At 46.8% G+C, this 14,363-nt stretch overlaps 1 long non-coding RNA gene across 1 annotated transcript in view; it reads right to left on the reverse strand.

Moving 5' to 3' along the window:
* The window catches only part of LOC144111104 (uncharacterized), a 39,706-nt gene extending 32,771 nt beyond the window's left edge, over positions 1–6,935 (reverse strand). The window contains exon 1 of the long non-coding RNA XR_013309983.1: positions 6,825–6,935. This is a non-coding gene — a long non-coding RNA (uncharacterized LOC144111104). The remainder of the gene's footprint in view (positions 1–6,824) is intronic.
* Between the last annotated feature and the right edge of the window lie 7,428 nt (positions 6,936–14,363).

Below are 14,363 nucleotides of genomic sequence, written 5' to 3' on the forward strand. Positions count from 1 at the left end.
ATTGTCCATGCGGTGTATTACCACGTGACAAGGCTACTTTTCCATACATCACGGCGAGCGGGCGCCTTCAGCCTTCAGGTCGGATATTTTGTGATCAATTTGGGCCGACAAAGTTTTTCGAGTCTTTCGAGTGCCATTTTTCCTTACCTCAAGGGGGTAGGCGCCCCGAATGAATGAATGAATGAATGAAAGAATGAATGAATGAATGAATGAATGAATGAATGAATGAATGAATGAATGAATGAATGAACACTTTATTGTCCACCGAGAAGCCACCAAATACGCGGTCCCGGCATGCTGGCCTGGGACGCGGGTAGGCAATTTTCCGCAGACTAAGGACAGGTGAAGATGCATTGCCTCTTTACGGCCTCAGCCGCTAGGCGGGTGGCTTGCTGCTGGATGGCAGGTCCTCGCTCCGCAGCAAAACTTTTCAGGCTTCTGTAGTGTTGATGTTTAAGCCGTCTCCCGGGAAATCGGCGCATTCCAAAATTATGTGATGAAGAGTGCACCTTTCACCACAATTCGCCATGCGGTACGAAATTGTGAGCTGCCGAGTGCTGACGTCGCGGCCGCCATTTTAAGCCTGACCATAACAAAATATGAACACAAATGGGCGATACCGGTGTCTTACATGTTTTTACTCATCGAACCCGTTATGAAATGTTATTAGTGCGATCCCGACGTCATCGGGTAAATATTTATAAGCAATGAATTTAAGCCTAACTATAGTTGAATTTTAACTGCATTAGATAGTTTTAGTGTCTAACGAGTTTTATCTACTCATCTAGACGATTCCAATTTTCTAATTTGTTTTAGGATGACCTCATGAATTACCTAGTATAACTGAGTAACATATCCACGTGACTAGGTAAATATGACGTCAAAAATCAGTGACCTTAGAAATCATTCACCAATTCGATATACAAATGACAACACCAAATCAATCATCCACTGGGTTGCTATAACAATTCATTCTGAGGGCCACCATCTTCAATTTCTTGGCTTAATTGTTTTTTTTGGGGGGGAAAGCAAATGGCACAGTATCTGCCTCATATATCGTTGGACACCTGAACCGCACCATAAGGAAAGGGATAAAGGAGGAAGTCAGAATAAAGGAAGAAAGAGGTGCCGTAGTGGAAGGCTCCGGAATAATTTGGACCACCTGGGGATCTTTAACGTACCTGCCCCGGTGGCTCAGTGGTTAGGGCGCTTGGCTACTGTTTCGGAGTTCCCGGGTTCGAACCCGACCGCCGCGGCCGCGTTTCGATTCAGGCGAAACGCGAAGGCGCCCTTGTCCTGTGCGATGTCAGTGCACGTTAAAGATCCCCAGGTGGTCGAAATTATTCAGGATCCCTCCACTATGGCACCTATTTCTTCCTTTCTTCTTTCACTCCCTCCTTTATCCCTTCCCTTACGGCGCGGTTCAGGTGTCCAACAATATATGAGACATACGGCGGCCTTTCCTTTCCGCCAAAACCAAATATATTATTATTTTCTTTAACGTGCGCTGACATTGCTAAGCATACGGGCGCCTTAGCGTTTTTCCTCCATAAAAATGGAGCTGCCACAGTCGAGTTCAAACCCGGCATCTTCATTTCCTTGCACTTGCAAAATTTCACGCCGAAGGCAGGTGGTAGCAGACCCCAGGAAATCGAGAAATGTGAGCAATAAGAGCTAACGCTCTTGAAACTTTACACATCTTTGAAATATTTTGAAGGCACACCTTTATAGTTTGCCTGTCTGGGTACTCGATTTTGCTTTGCTAATAGTGCCCTAAGCTACTTATCAAGGCAGTGTTATCAGCCATTCGCGAATTGGCCGGCTATTATCGATCAGCTTTTACAGCTAACTCTCCTGAGTTTACGGTCCTGAATACATAATTTTTAACGTGCGGTGAGTAGTACTGAATTGACACTGTCGCCCTGGACTGACGTCAATTCTGACTTGGATTTTATCGCTTTCCTTTTCGTACCTATAAGGTTGCTATAGTTGTATTTTTCAGCAGCTTTGCATATATATCGTCTAAACGCTAGAAAGGCAAATCCCACGGAATTGCTGTGGATTCAGAAAAATGAAACGTTTTCTCCTACTATACGCAGGGCAATATCGGGGTTGCTTATATTAGCGTGTATCCTTATCACCAGTTTCAAGGTGAATATAGGGGCCACAGCCACCCGCCGTAAAGAAAACCAGACACCTTCAATAGTCAACGCAAGTATAAGATTCCTCAAATTTTCAACGATTGCCTTAGTGAATACCTTGCATGGTCATGGTATGTTTGCTGATGCAAGCTGTGCTACTCTTGCACCGAGAAATTCTTCGGTTCAGCTCATCCCGCTGTCTGTGGTATAGGAAATTCTTCTTGAACTCTTTTATTACCTGTAGAGTATTTTCAGCACTCAGTGCTAATTTCGCGCTCTTTAATGCACGGGAGGCGTTGCAGTGAATTTTAGAACAAGAAAAATTGATGATGATGACTGCCAGCGCCAAAACCCAGAGCATTATTACGGACGGAATGGTGTTCGTACCCTCGTGGTAGTCAGAATGGTAGTCGGCATTGTTTCGTGGTAGTCGGCACGGTTTCATCTTCAGCTGAGTAGAACCACAACCCGGTTAATAAATAATTTTATTCACTAGTGGAATAATTTGGACATTTCCCGTAATAAACGCTCAAATAATTATGGGACACCTTCGTCATCACCTCGAAAGCTACCCGCCCCACTCACGCCGGACGTCCATGAGAAGTCATCGCTCGGAATGTTCACAAAAATTTCCTTTCGTGTGCCGTGTGCATCTTTAGGTCCTCTCTCTTCACTTTGTTCATTGCATTTACTCGGCTGAAAGTCCGGCATCAAATACGCATTTTTTTCTCATCGCACTCCTATCTTGGCTCTGACTGATTTCTGAAGCATGAAGAGTGAAACAGGTGAATTGTCTTCACTGTAATTTGCAGAATCGCCTAACTGCCAGCCTCAGCGGAGTAACAATCCAACCAGCTGAATACAGACACTAAACCATTGAATTTTCCATGATTAAAGAAATTAAGTTTCTAGCCATATTTGGTGGATGATCACAAGCCATGCAGGGGCAGATGGCATCTAGCATATTGTGCTAGGCAGCAAAATTTGCAAGAAAAGAAATTTTCTTTTCAATGGTAGTGAACCACCTAGCTTCGCTACATGCATTGTAGACGTTCAAGTTCACCTATTTGCAATAATGCAGGTTTCAATGAATAAATGGAACCTTCATATGATAAGCTCAGGATTATTTCGCTCACATAGCGGTTGATGATTTTCGCTATATCTTTGTTGCTCCTGAATTCAACTGGTATTAAGCAGCAATCCACATGTCTAAACAACTGAAAGTTAATGTGAGAATGTCAGAGGCAGACACAATGTTAACGCCACAGCATTAAGGAGCTCGTGTCGCAGAAAAGCGATGTCGTCGGCGACGGCCGTGGTGAAAAATCCCTCCTCGTCCTCGCAATGTACGCCGCTGCCCCAGCAAATAGCGCACGACCGCAGCGCAAGGAAAGCAAGGGACGCCTGTCACATATTTCGGTGGACAACCCGGACCGCGCCCCGAGGGCAGGATAATGAAATAAAAATTGGTATTAAGGAAAGGAAGTGAGGCCTGTATCACATATCTCTCTCCACACATGAGCCGCGCCGTAAGGAAAGGAAAATTAAATGAAAATTGATTTTTATGGAAAGGAAATGACGCGTCTGACGTATCTCTAGTTTGGGCGCAGTGGGGCCGTGAGGGCACGCAGGAATCACACGGTAAGCAGCGAACAACGCAGCGCACATCCAAAACGCGTTCACCACGAAGCTTGCGGCTTGTTGCCCGTTCGTTCGGCGAGGAAGCTATGCTCGCGTTCGTGGAACAGGGTTTGTCGAGAACTATGTGCCGACGAACTGAGACGGCAACTTGAGTCCCGCGCGTTTCGGCAAGGCGCTTGGCATCGCTTTTACGTGTTTGACGCTCCGCGCGTCCGTTTCACCGTACATAGCAGAGAGATTTGTCTTACGGGTAAGGCGTCGCGCCGAACGGGCGATGGCGTTCCGTGGACTCCCTGGCAGTGCTGCAACATGCTGCCGTGTTCCACTCTTCAAGACGAAGCTTAAGTGCCGTACAAGATTTTTTTACAATGGGCATTATGAGGCGACGGTCACGAAGAATTTTGCAGTCCGCCAAGTCCACGAAGCTTCGGCCCTTCAGTGATAAGGGCACTTGACGTGATCACATGACGAGAGTAGACGCGGTCAATCCAGTCACCTGAGGCAGCGTTTCGATAGAGCCGAACCGCAAAGGCGCCATTGTGCTGTGCGATGTCAGTGGACGTTAAAGACCCCCAGATGGTCGAAATTATTCCGAAGCCTTCCACTACGGCACCGTTTTTCTTCTTTTCTTAGTTCCGCCTTTATCCCTTCCCTTGCAGCGCAGTTCGGGTGTCCACCCAGATATGTGAGACAGTGACTCCTCGTTGCCTTTCTTCAAAAACGTAAATTAATTGGTTGTTGAGGAAGGGAAGTGGTGCAGTATCTCACATCTATACGGACACCTATACTGCGCAGTAATGGAACGGATAAAGGAGGAACTGAAAGAAGGAAGGAAGAGGTGCCATAGTGGTGGGCTCCGGAATAATTTCGAGCAGCTGGGTATCTTTAGCGTGCACTGACTAATTTTTGTTTTCAGTTTTGCCGTGTTCTTGTATTATAATGGAAATAATAGGTTATAGGAAAGAAAAGGCTCCCGTGTTCTCTGCTATTAAGTATCCACAAGTGGTCTCAAATATTCCGGAAGTCTCCACTACGGCAGCTCCCTATTTCTTCTTTCAATACCACTTTCCTTCTTTCTCTTACGGTGCGGTTGGGGTGTCCACCGACATTGGACAATCCTTGCACAGTTTCCTTTCCTCAAACAACCTATTTTTCGAAGGCAGGCCAGTTTTCATTGTACAGCACACGGCTGTGTATTTTTTTTTTCGATGTTCGTCATCAACAGGGTAAAGAAAAATGAAGAGTAACAATAATATCACCGCTTCACCTAAATCTCCGATTCTAATGTGTCATTGATTAAAACTTCGATGCAACGCCTCCATTACACAATCAGCGTTGAAAGCAAGCAAGGGTTTCACTTAGACGTTGAATTTGTTGAGCAAAAGCCTCTTGCTGGACCAGTGATTTTTTGTGCGCTGAATGCGCTAGCTAGCGGTTCCTAATCAAGTAAGCACCGGCTCTATGTGCGGTGTGCTCCTTCTGGCTGTGACGGACACGAGCTTAAAAACTGGTGTTGATGTTATCCCGGTCAGATATATCATGTGTTCCCATGTACCCTTTTTTGTGCACATTGATAGCTGGTATGGCTGTTAATTTTGCATCCATAAACTTCCTTATTTAGGTTCACCTTGCAAATAAGGCGCGATAGTTTTAAAGTGCCCATGCGGTCGTTTGGGGATTCCTTGGCATATTATCACGCAGATATCGGTAGCCTTTCACGCGACATCACATGCTGCTGTATTACACTTAATCGCACATAATTCGTGGCGCTAATTAGTGACCCTTATAACTATGTTTTCCTTTAATGCCATTTGCGCACACTGCTGTGCGACGTCCTTGTACAAATCCTCTGTTTATTCTCCTGAACAAACATCCTGATTGGTGAAGAAGTAATGGCCGGCTCCCGACCGAAGGGACTCCGGTTCACTTCCGTTTGACAACCTTTGAAAGCCAAAGCTTTACTATCCCAGCGGCTCTGATTTCGCTGCGTCTGCACGAAAGACCTTGAAGAGGAGGAGCGGACCTGCGTAGTCAACCGCGTTACGCACCACGTCACTCGCAGCAGCTGCAGTCACGCACTCCGCCGTCGTCGCGGCGGCTGCGCGCTGCCTATCCAGTGTCTCGCTATGGACGAAACAAATCAGCCGGAGTCGACGTCCTTGAGAGTGGGTACTCGCACACGTCGGGCCAAGTCGATCACCCGGACGACATTGCCAACTGTGCGAGGGATTTAGCAATCGATGTATGGAGCGTAAACGCGCCAAACGCCCAGCCGAATGCAACGAAGGGCGGTAGCTTAGCCTGGCTCGACGGCGAGCGAAAAATGCCGAATGAAGACAGCGACGAGCCTTGTTAGCAGCCGTGGCGAAGACTGGCGAGCCGCTGGAAGTGAGTTTTCGCAGCGCGGAACCCGCAGCGACCCACGTGGTTCGCCTGTCTCTCAGACTGTGCTTCGGCCCGAAGAACCTTACAAAGTAACCTCACATGTAATCCGTGCTTTCGCATGCATAGCCAGGGTTAGCTGAGCTAAGCCGCAGCCATTTATTTTGTTTGTAGAGAACGTATTTTTCTACATCACTACACCCATTTCATGGATCGTAACTTCCCAGTCGCGCTGATGCCGGATTTTTCGCCGAACGGGACCATTAAAGTTTTTTGCTTTAATAGGTAATGCGTTATTAGTCAGCGCCTTGATGTCTTGTAAAATCAAGAACGGTTGATATCGGTGGTATTTGATGGGAGTTGACAGGCGTAAATGTATTTCGTGTATTTTCTTAATGCTACTTACTAGAACTAACAACGTTTGCAATCCATTCTTGTCAGATAACTTACGCCGACTCTATAAAACCCAATTAGACGGCGGTACCACTCGCTTGCCGTCGACATCCTAATGGCACCGTGTAGGGGTAAAGTGGAAAAGAACTGCATGTAATTGCACTCCGTCTACGTTGTCATCGAGCGCAGACCATCGGACGCGATATTGCTCTACGTTCCCTTTGCCTACAAACCGCAGTTAAGGAGCCAGCCCCGTGGAACCCTTACCTCGTAAACGTCAGGGAGGCCACATGACAACGCTCGACGCAGTATTGCAGGACGTCACCGATGAGGACAACATCGAAGTCGCCGCCTACCTGCACTCCACTCTAAGCACGGGTACGCCTGTATGAGAGTAGGGAAGGGAGTATACTTCGTTGGAATCTAGGCATAGGTAAAATCCAGATGTGTACGTTAAGAGACAAGGAGGGCAATGTCATTAGAAATATGGATAGGATCGTTACTGTAGCCGAAGAGTTCTACACAAATCTATAGAGCAGCCATTTTAGTCAGAACGTTATTGATAGAGACAGTAGCGCACAGCAAAGCGACGAGGCTGGAGAAAGACAGAGCATTAAACGACAGGTTAGAAACGCGGAAGGTAAATATTGGACAAATTCAATGGGAAAGAAGCATGGCGGAGAGTGATATTGATACTAGAAATAGCACATCAGGAAGGAAGCAGCTAGGTCAGGATGTCTTAATTAGAATGCGCAGATATAAAAAGAAATTTAACGAAGAAGACACGTTCGCTGTGTGCGGTAAATCTGTAGTAACAATCGGACACTTCATCTAAAATGTGTTGGTATCCATCTCGCTGTCGATGCTGCTAAAGTCACTCTTCCTGAGGCCCTAGGGTTCGTAGATAACAATAGTCATGCAAATAAATCTGCGGTGGAAATTAGCAAAAAGCGATTGGAAGATTGGTGGATTAAAAGCAGAAAGGTGACATAAGCTTAAAAGTGTAGGACGACGTATTTAAAGAAAATGGCGAATTTTAACTTACAACAGAGTTAAATAAAAATAAAGGGAAAAAAAGCTGAGCATGGCGGCAACTGCCATCACCTCGTTTCAAAGGGGACGCTTCTACGTTAATCTCTTCATCCAACCATCCACCCAAGGCAAACGCAGGAGCCTACATGTACCCCCTTGCTTAAAACAGCCTAAAACGGGCGTCAGACACAATGGGCGGCGATTTCTGGCCGCCATTTTGTTCCCCAACACCTGCTATGTATTGGCAGTGTAGCCGAGGCTGGAGTAAAGTCCCTCCGCGACGTTTTCTGTGGACCAGGCTCTAGGCTGGAGGACAAGCCCACAAAAGAGCACAAAGGGGATTGGGTAGATGGACTTGGGAGCATTCTGTAGAGGACCCTGTTTCCAGAAGAAAAAAAAGTAAAACCGGAGTGCAGCGCTGAGGGGGGAATTGTCTAAACACCCACGCCCATATCCAACACCCTCTAGAGAATTTGAAAAGGCCTGAGTACTGCTCCCGTGACCTCACGAAAAGAGGCCAGCAGTCGCGTTGCTGGTGGTGGAGTTTGTGGAATCGCGGCTGGGACCACCTAACATAAATTAGCATCCATTAATCAATCCATACTTTTTCTTCTACTAAACCCTATAATAAAGATCTGGCACTTTACGAGACATACACTTAGAGGCAATAGCCATTAACCAGCTTTGTAAAGGTTGTTTATAAAAACTAATCTCAGCAACTCTGTCGCGTTCTCGTCTTTATCATTAAACGTTTATCTTTGCACATTCCTTTAAATAAATTTAACTCTATTTTAAAACCTTTCCCTTCCTTATTTCTATACCTACAATTTTATGGAGCGCAGCTATACTGAGAAATGAAACACACTCGATTCGCTTAAAGGTGCGTATGCAGTTTTCTTGGGGGACACATGTATTTATTATAATTTTGCTCTCAAGACAAATATATACACTTCCGCCGTCCACCTAATTACAACATAGCAAGCAGATGTCTTCGTTTGTGGATTTCAGACTTCGATTGGGGTCGACAAAGCTGTTCTCAATGCTCATAAGTAGCTCCCCTGCTGATTTCTTGCTGTTTCGCTACAGATGTAATGGAGAAATTTGTCCCCATTTTCATTATCGGGGTCTTTACAAAGTAAACTGTCATGATAAAATCAGCTTTTCCTGCAACTGCATTTTTGGTGCCGGGAGCTTGGTCTTCAATAAGTGCACTAAATTAACGTTCATTTGCTTAGATAATATGCTATAATGTATCTTGCTGGTTACATATTCTGTCAAGTTTATAATCTTATCTACTTCCTGCTCTTTGTAAAATATTTCGGCAGACTCTTCAAGCGCTTTTTTGAAAGCAGCAGCCTCAAGACGCGTTCGCTAGAATTCGAGGACATCCCTTGAGACGCATGGCTTAGAAAGATCAGACGGGCATTCTGGAAGCTTTGTTGGGATTGTGGCTTTGTGAAAGCGGCGCAGTTGTGGTGCTCTCTGCAAGCTCGTCGATGTAGTGGCCTTCTCGAACGAGTGAAGTTCGCAAACCTAGAGGGAAGTTCAATTTTGTTTAAAAAGCGGCGGTAACATAGCAAGAGAGCTCTCCCTGGAAATGCTGGATTCGCTGCTTACAACTGAAAACAAAATCATTCTGGTTTACCGACATTTTTCTACAATGCAGCGCTGTCTATCCTAATTTTCAGAACATAGTATTATTTGGAGACGTCTCAAACACCTTACCTTTGCGGTGAAACCACGAAATTTGCTCGTGGTGTAGGCCTGCTCCAGGCGTTCTCTTCTTCAACCCGGGGAGACTTCAAAACGTGGTTTTTGGGCCCCGATTTGCAATTAATCTTCAATTGGGCACGTAGCACTTTTTAGGCATATCCTGGCAGGAGGGTAATCCACATTTCGCTCCAATTAATGCAGTAGACATCACCTCAGCAGACAAACAACCGCAAGCGCAGCACAAGGTGCAGACTATGCATGCACGGTCAGCGTACAGAAAAAAAGTGCGTTCGGAAGCATGTCGCCACGTGCCACAACTTCGCTTTCCCGTAGGCAATCAAAAGAGTGTCACGTGTTTGGCGAACCGATCGCATTGTCGTCGCTGCAGTACCACACTCCGACTTCTCGGATTAGGTAAGGTTCGCCAATGTTTACCTTCCTGGCCTCATCTGCAACACCCCCACATCGCGCATGGCTTCGAAACGTGCCGCACGGAACTTGTTTGTAGGCCTCTTTTGCGTGGCATAGCTCTTGGAAGGAAAGAAAAGCCTGCAGGCCTTAAGTTCTTTAGGCGTTGTTGCCATATCTCCCCTGTCCGCCCCCCTCCATCCCCCCCCCACGCTTTTGTTAGAGGGGAGGGAATTTGGAAGAAAAGGATGCTGCAGCTACGGGAGCTTGCAAGTCGGCATTGCGCCTTATATAAGAGTAGCACAGCACAGCGCGATGTCAAAAGCTGCTGGCAGCTGACCAGCGATCAGCCCCTCTTTCTCCTGCGCCATATCCCCAGGGCACGCAAAAGTGGAAGTACCTGTAGGCTCCCCATACAAAAGCAGCTCACCGTGCTATCTGAGGGGGGTACCAAGATGGCACGGTTTTTACGAAAGCAGCAAAAGTGGCAACACTGAAGTTTAGGGCGCATCATCAAGGGGCACATCAAAGGATGTCCCCACTCTAAGCAAGGCGGTACATAAACGCTCCCTACAGCGTACCAGTAAGCGAGAAATTTCAAGTGGCCCTGTCCCAGCGGGATTCAGCGGTTTGCCGCCAAGGTGTGCCCGCTAGGTCTGGCGACCAGCCCACTCTTCCCAACGTTTCGGTAGGGTGGCCAGAATACTCCTGGCTGCGGTCAATTTCTCTCATTGTGACCGATTTCTATGACGCCATCATTAATCCGATTAAGTCGTATTTATTCCTTATTCTATTGCCACCCCCTGTGATTTAACCCTAGCCATTCTAATGTGACCGGTGAGCGGAGAGAGGGTGGGAATGAGTCAAGGACACGGTGTAAGAATAACATACTGATGTCTTGCCACTCTCTCCCCGCCGCGCGCGATAGCGCCGCCCGCTCGCGGCCACAATATGTTCGGGGGGGGGGGGGGTTGCCATGTAAAGCGGTCGCCAACTTAGAGGGCGCTGCGAAAGGCGGACCCACACTAAGCGGCACTGCGCACGTGTTTTTGACACATTTCTGACTGTGCGGATGCACTTTTGAACTGTATTCAACGCGTTCTTTTATTTTATTTTGCACCAAGACCTTGTGTTTGGCTATCGTCGGCAGAGTAGCCCACAGCTGGTGAGTGCTGCGCAATGGGAAGAAAGTGCTTCGAGCCGAACTGCAATTCGGGCTACCGGACTTGTGCGCAGCGTGTGCCATCATTCAAAGCCCCTTCCGACAATGTTCGCTTGAAGAAGTGGCGCCGTGCGATTCCTAGGGCAGAGCGGACCTTAATGCCCACTGACCATGTCTGCGCCAAGCACTTTGCAGGGGACGCGATATCCCGCGCATATTACGCGGAGCTCGATGGAAGAGTGCTACTTGACGCGGGAAAGAGCCCTGTGCTTTCCAGAGATGCAGTTCCTACCTTATTTCCGACCTGTCCCAAGTATCTCACGCGGCCAGAGAGACATTGAAAGCCACATCGGGAGAGGAAACCTCCTGCACAAGCATCCAAGCGACGTCGGCCGAAAGTCAACAACAACGGTGCGATGCAGCCTCTCCAAGCTTCCTTGCCTGCTGTGATGCTTGCAGATCCGGAAACAGCCTTGGAGCCAGCGGTTAAGCGACAGCATCTTGACTCGGACTCTGCCACTCCGATCATGTCTGGCACTTGATGGTGCTTCAACAAATACACCGCCTCACCCTTTAGCCTCCAGTGGAAAGGGTCTTATTGAAAATTGTGCCCGTTCTATGATCATTCGCAACGGAATAAAGATGCCGTTTTCTCAAGCTTTCGTGTTGGGTTATGGCCCATGATCCGACGCACCCTTTCATTCCGTCTGATACATTTCCGGCGTGAGAAAGTTTTTGCCTAAAACCTAAGTCGCAAACAGCCACGCTTTACTACTGCGCTTAATCTTGAAAATTAGCCCGCAACAATGTTTGAACGGTCTTCATGTAGAGTAAAGAAGGAACGATAAGCTTGAAGCAAAAAACTTTCCGGTGCAATAATTTTCTTCCCTTGTGAGCGGAAATTGGCACGAGACCCTACTTATATTTATTATGCTTAGATATATGATTAGAGCGAATTAAACATGAATTGAGCGAGGAAGCGAAAGGTGAATTAGCTTCGAGTGCTGCTCGGCCGAGTCCATATCATAAACTGCTTTACACAAGATAAATTCTTGCAAACAAAATTTTAGGGCTGCCACACTACTGATTTTAATTTCAAGCAAAGAATTTCCTTACAGTTTTCAATTCAATTCCCGCCACCAAAGCGAAAATCGAGCTTGGGCAGCGGAATCTCAAGGCGCCAGAACCGCTCAACTGGATGGATGGATGGATGGATGGATGTATTGATGGATACGGCTGAACCCTTTAAATCGGGCGGTGGCTCAAGCCACCTAGCCATAGCATGAAAATTTACTGTTCGCTTGATTTTAGACACCAATCATTATACCTTCGCTTGGTTACTTCTACCCGCTTAAAATCTACTTTCCCTTCACTGTCCTTAAACCATAATGCCTTGGATAAATCAGCTCCGCTGCTTTGCACTGACATTGGCGCCATCTGTCGGTTTGCAGCCGAACTGCAAGGAGCGCTCCGCCACGGCGGAACATAAACGGGACGCTCCAGCGCGCGCAGTGTTACACCTCAGCATTCTTGCACCGCGCTCTATATGCAGCAAATAAAATACTCTGCCGAAAAAAAAGACATTTAAGTTCACACTGAGGAGATTGTCAATCTGTTGTAAAAGAAATGCAGACAATGGTTTTTTTTTAATAGAACGGCAACTCCACCCCCTCTTGACTCTCGATCACGGTGAAATACGTACGCGAAAAGTGCTAGGAAAACCCTCCGTCCGCCTCCCAAACGAGAAACTCGCTGCGGTGGCTGTGTGTTTATAGCGCCCTGCTGCTTAGCAGGGGTACGCGTGTTCGAATCCGGCTGCGGCAGCCGCGTATCGATCGAAGCGAAACGGAAAAGACGCAAGTGTGTTGTGCGACGCCGGTGCCCTTTAACGATTTCCGCGTGGACTAAATCATTAATTAGGTGGCATAAACTTCTGGAGCACTCTTATATAGCACCTCTGTATCTTTTCCTTCCTTCACTCCTGCCTTCCATCATTGCGCAGTTGAGGTGTCCACCGAGATGTCAGAGCAGTATTCCTAGTTTGGGATAACCAATCTTCCCAAACGAGGTGGGAGAAGGGCCAGTAGAGAGTACAGGCGCCTGCGCGCGCACACAAAAGCTCCCAAGAGGCGGCTCTCCGCTCCAGGGTTGTGTAGTGTTCCTGTATATGCTATATAGAGACACCAAACTCGAGCAAGAAGCAGCGTACTTCCCTCACAGGAGTCCTCCAGTGGCGAAGACACCGCCACTTCACTTTGTTTTTCGCAAGATATACACCCCAGGCAGGATAATGTATAGTTTGGCCACTTGTTCAGAGCGACTTGGGGCATTCTCGTGAAGGAAATGTTCACACTCTTTGGGGAGAATCCTTAGCCCCCTTGTTTTCAAGAATAGGGAGGTACAGAATAAGGCTGAAATATTTCCCTAACCCATACGGGTCCCACGTGGTCAAAATTATTCCGGTGCCCTTTTACACCCTCTCTCTCTTGGCGCGGTTGAGGCGAGCCGATCTCTTAGAACAAAACGCTCCTGTGCATAAAGATGCATTGTCCAACTGTTTTATGATCGTTTGACTTAAGTGTCAAACTAACTAAATTCTTTGAGATCAGACACCCGTAGTCAGGACTCCTAACGGAAAAGCAACCGTATTCGGAACTCTACAAGAGCAGTCTTTCCCAAAAGTAATCAAACAACGGGATTTGATTCTCAGCTGTAGAGTGGAGATATTACTGTACCACTAAAGTCTTCAAGGTCTCGAAAGATCAGCCTAACGGTTACACAGCCAGGGTGTTTGACCTCAGTCTTTACACAGTTTTAAAAATATGCTTTTTGAGTTAGAAGACCGCTTTTATAGGCATAACACTGTGAGCGGTCTACTACGCCCTAATACAGCAAAGAAGTGCTCACTAGCAATCTGGTAAACTAATATTTAATGGTTAACTTTTTATCTATTATCGCAAAGCTCTTCAGTTATTGATAGTAGTGTAGCCCTTCATAACAAATATCCGTACCGGTTCTTAGAATATCGAAAATGCCGTTACCGTCGGCGCTGTGGCTCAACACATTTGGGCTATTTGGACGAGTTATGTGCACCGAAGAGGTCACTTTGCCCGCAATCTTCTCGAAAACGTTTGTGTTTTGGCGCGATGTGTACTTAAATTTGCTCGGCCAGAGCGCAGAAGGTTACCGCGTTTCCGAAATTCTGAAAACTGATATAGATAATGGTAAGGATGGGCTCTGCATTCTGAAAACTGATATAGATAATGATAAGAATGGGCTCTTCACGCCGCACAATAATGACTGAACCGTACAACATCTGGTATGAAGTAAATTATCTGGTATTGGTTAACCAGACTGCTACTTCGCACATCTTAGCTGTATTCTTTCGTACTGCGACGCTCACAATGCTATGCCGCAAAAGCGGTCTTCTAAATGAAAAAAACCCTATTTTAACAAATTGTCCAAAGTGTTAGGGGAAACTCCCTATATAT

Source organism: Amblyomma americanum, chromosome 11, assembly GCF_052857255.1.
Source record: "Amblyomma americanum isolate KBUSLIRL-KWMA chromosome 11, ASM5285725v1, whole genome shotgun sequence".
NCBI lineage: Eukaryota > Metazoa > Arthropoda > Arachnida > Ixodida > Ixodidae > Amblyomma > Amblyomma americanum.